Genomic DNA, 4,698 nt, shown 5'->3' with positions numbered 1-4,698 from the left:
CAACCCTATGATTCATAAGTTAACACGTTTAAAGCTATCCCAGAGGTTTCTAAGCCTCTCCTCATTTTTTTCAATTCTTGTTTCCTCCTTCTGTACTGGTTGACTGTTTGTTACTTCCTTGTGTTCCAATTTGTTGATTTAAACCCTGGTTTCTTTTCCTTTACCACATGTTTCATGTGGACTTTCCTTCATTTCAACCAAGATAGCCTTAGTTCTTTCCCCGTCCTGTTTAACTTTTTCTGTCAAGTCTGTGAGCATCTTTATCACCAATGCCTTAAACTGTGCATCTGTCAAGTTCTCTATGTCCTCATCTGTTATGTGTGCTACTGCTCATTGCTTAGTTATGTCACTGGGACCTTGATCTCTCCCCAACCCCCAGCTTTTGGGCTGTACTTCTTTGTCTCCTCATCTTGACAGCTTTCTGTGTTTGCCTCTGTAATTTTGGAAGGACTGTCGCACCTGTTACATTATAGGGGGTGGAGCCTTAGGTATTTGTTAGTGCTGGAACCCGTTTCACTGTGTTTAGGTGCTGTATGTGGGGGAGGAGTCTGAGAGAGAACAGTGCCAGTTGCCACCACTTTTCCAGGCACTTCTCCCCCCTTCTGTACTAAGCAAGCTGCTTCCTTTTTGAGACTAGTAGATTCTTCCTCTGTCCCAACCCTCACTGACTTTCACAGTCAGAAGCAATGTGCTGGAACCACAGGCTACATAGTTTGGTCTGGGGCTGGGATCACTTCTCAGGTTTAAATTGTAAGACTGTGTTTTTTGCCATAGCTCCTGCTAGTTGCACCCACTTGCTGCAATCCCACCAGCTGCTCCACCTCTAGGCCTCTAGTCGTGCTGCCTGCAAAACACCACCCCTACAGCCACTGCTCTGCTCTTGTTTCTCTCTGTCCCAGCTCTGCCCCTCCGACTTTTCTGACTGATTATTTCTTTGCTGAACTTCCATGTAGTTTTGATTCTCTGGATTTTCTGGTTTTCTTTTAGTTTTGAAGTGGTTGTAAATTCCTTCTTAGTTGTGAGGAGATGCAGCATGTGTATTTACACATCTGTCTTGGCCAGAAGTTTCTTTACGCCACAGAAAACTTGAACCAAGAGGTATAGTCATGTTCCTTGCCAGGCCTCAGCCACACAGGAGAGAAGTGGAGCTTGTTGAATGCATCAGGCCAGTTCTGGGTCTCAAGGAAGAAACCAGAGTGCTTGGGATAGACTCTTCTACTCTTTCCCTTTAGTGTACCATCCATGAAGCTTCCCATGTAAAACTGGACCCTGGGCTGGGTGGTATACAATTCCAGTACCCACTCACTTCCAGCATGATGGACTTGCACACAAAAATTATTTTCCTTAGATCACTTCATACAGAAATTGTGGTTAAAACTATTGATGTGGAATCCCTGAAGGTATCTCCCAAGCTCCACTGGCTTCCTCAGGTCAAATGTAGTTCCTTGCACTAGAGCAACTGCTCCTGTAGGAATCAGCATTTCAACCATAGGCCAAAAAGCAGCAGCCTCTATAGTGACTTTGTGGTCATATATATTCAGGGAACCCTGGCCTGCCAGGTTGAAATAAGAATGGTTGGTCAGATAGCTTGGTGTCATCTGACTGGCCTAGGCTCAATAGGTGACCACAAGCTCCCCACCAACCAGTGTGTATGTTACCCAGACTTTTAACTCACCAGGGTAACCTTCCTCATTATCTATATTGACCTGGGAGAATTGGATACCACTTGACAGGACCTGAGGTGTTCAGATGACCTTGCCAAACCCTCTGACTGTTGGTTCTGTTGTTAATAGCTGGCTTATACTTCTTCCCATCTAGCATAGATGTTCCATTAGCAATTCAGTTGACCACCCTGGCCCACCACTGCTCCAAAATAGGGCTGCTTTTGGAGGTACCCTTCTAAATCAGCAAAGCCAAGCACCACATCTGAGGTTCTGCCCTGCCTGTCTTTAACCTCCACAGCCATAATGGTGTAATCCCTGGAGATGATGTCCACTTTCAGCAGGTCTGACAGCAGTCGGAACTTCTCCACTGTCCCTGCCCTCAAGGTCAGCTCTCCAAACCGATCTGGTCACCAAAACCATGGGGATAGTGCAGTAGTGCTGCTACTCCGGGCTCTTGAAACTCCTCTGATATTTTTAACATGGTGCTGAAAGCAAAAAATCAACAAATTGGGCTACATCAAACTCAAAAGCTTCTGCCCAGTGAATGAAACAATCAACAAAATGAAATGGCAACCTACAGAATGGGACAAACTAATACATTATTTTAGTTGCCTCTTTACTTCTGTTTTCCCTAAGAGAATACAGACTACCTTAGTGCAAAGGATTTATTGTTCATATTGTCACCCCAGTATCAACCTGGACCTGGCAATATGTGGAACCTAGGACATTTTTATTGAATAAATAAATAAACTAAAATAAAAAATAGTCAATTTCTAAACTCCCCATAATCTACCTGACATTACTTAATCAGCTTTACCTCACATTACCCTATCTTCTCCAATAACTGTTTCCTCTTTATCATGAACTCATCTGTTAAATTATTTTTCCTCCCTAGTAAGGAAGATAGAGGTCCATTTTCTTCTTTACCCCATCTCCTAAAAATAGGTGAGTAGATAAGAATTGCATTCTATCTCAATTAGACTGTAGTACAAGAGGGTAGAGGACTGAAAGATTACACAAATAAAAAGCTCTTTGAGGATTTCTTTCCTTCCAAGACACTGAAAAGATAAGGCAGGGCTCCAAACTGCTTCTGTGTTTCCATGCAACTAGGAAGACAGGCCTGGAACACTCTCCCTTCCCACAAACCACACCTGGGCCTAAGATAAATTCTTGATCTTTTTACACTGCTTTCTTTCATCACGTTGTATAGACTCACAAACCACATTAGAGTTGAAGGTTATTTGGAGTCCAGGTTCCCAGGGTTTATCTCACTGGGTATTGAGGTTTAATGTGAAAACCTCAGCTTATAACCAAGAGGAAGCTCATTTTGCTTCTTCTGTGTGAATTGTTCTCCTGTGGAACTCAAGGGTCAGACATTTCATGAGGGTAAGATTCAAAACAAGATCAACCGCGCAAATGAATTGAACCTGAATCCCACTGCTATCAGACAACTACTCATTAAATTCCCCTAGGTCAGGAATATGATTGTTTCTAAACCACAGATGGGAGCTAAGGTAAGTTTCAGAGACTGGCAAAGGAAGACAGACAGAGCATTGTGGAAATAGTTATTTTTGCACTGACATGGTTTCTAAAGAACTTCCTTTTTCACGTATGTTTGCCTTATCTATCAGTTAAACTATGAACACCTTGAAGTTATGTATGAGGGTCTTTCCTATATTTGTTCTCAATAATAAATTATAAATTTACCTAACTTCTGTGTATCAACTATTCTATTAAGCCATGTGGACTTTTGTATATGAAAAAGTTTACATTTTAAATAGAATTTTAACTTCTGAAGTGGACGATTTCCACCCAAAAGTTAAAAGAGTTCTGAAAATCTAAATTATTATTTCTGGTATATACTGGTCTTCCTACAAGTTGCCATAAGCAATCAGTTTACTTTGGACTCAAGCATCAAAGTCAAATTGAACCCCTCATTTTTACCTTCGATCAAAATGCCACAGAATAAGTAAGTGACTGTTTAGAGTTCTAAAAAATCAATTATGGGAGGTCCAGTATGATTAGGACCTGATTGTTCACAATTTCTAATCTGTTTCTGAGGTTTATATGTGATCAGATACACTAGAACAGTCAGATATCATATCAACCACAGAAAAATCAATTAGCTCCCCCGACACACACACACAAAAGAAAATCCTTGCATGAAGCCTGAAATACTTTACAAGTGTACTGCCTTCTTCAGAGGAATGTGAGCTTTACTGTCTAACTTAGGAGCTACACTCAGTGAAACAGCCCTGCTACTGTAACCCATCCTCTCTCTAACCTCGTGTCCAATTACTCTACTCTCTGGACCACTTCACTCTGCCTCAAACAGGCTAGGCATGCCTTAGAAAAGGCTTTTAAAGTCTTAATATCACCTTTTACTTCATCCACTGAGCACTCTTCCCTCAGACATCTACATGGCTGACTTCTTCCAGCTCATTTCCTTCATGCCACCTTCACGGAGCCATAGAGATTCTATTGTTTTATGGCACCAACCCCCAAAGTAAATAGCATTCATTGTTCACTAACTGAAAGTTCTGTGAAGGTAGGGACTTTGTTTTGTTCCCCACTACCTATTTAACTAATAGCTATTCACTTATGTCCCAAGTGCCATTTTAAGGTACACAGTTGTATAAAATGTTTACATTACAGAGGAGAGTGAGGAAGACAGACAGTAAAAAAGTAAATAAGTAAAATAGCATAATATTTCAGATGATAATCAATACTTTGAAGAAAATTGAACAAGGGAATGTGATAAAGAGTGATTAAAGGTTGACAGGTTAATTTAAACTGACTGATCAGGGAAGCTGTCTCCAAAAAGTAACACTGAGTTGAAGTGGGAATTACATGATAGAGGCAGCCATGAGAGAATATGGTGGCTGAGCTCTATAGGAAGAGAAAATAGAAAATACAAAGGACCTAAGGCAGGTAAATTTTTGACATAAAGGGACTTAAAGAAGTCCATTATGTCCATGGACTTTTGAATAAGAGGGTGAGATCAAAAATGGAAGCAGCAAGAAGGTTTGTCCTG

General features: G+C 41.1%; 1 pseudogene; it reads right to left on the bottom strand.

The window, feature by feature from the left end:
• Positions 1-1,070: 1,070 nt before the first annotated feature.
• LOC150001867 (galactose mutarotase pseudogene) lies at positions 1,071-2,084 on the bottom strand (annotated as a pseudogene).
• Positions 2,085-4,698: the final 2,614 nt, after the last annotated feature.

The sequence above is a fragment of the Furipterus horrens genome, unplaced genomic scaffold (genome assembly GCF_987537825.1).
Source record: "Furipterus horrens unplaced genomic scaffold, mFurHor1.1.pri manual_scaffold_9, whole genome shotgun sequence".
Lineage (NCBI taxonomy): Eukaryota > Metazoa > Chordata > Mammalia > Chiroptera > Furipteridae > Furipterus > Furipterus horrens.
This window is presented reverse-complemented; position numbering and strand designations above follow the sequence as displayed.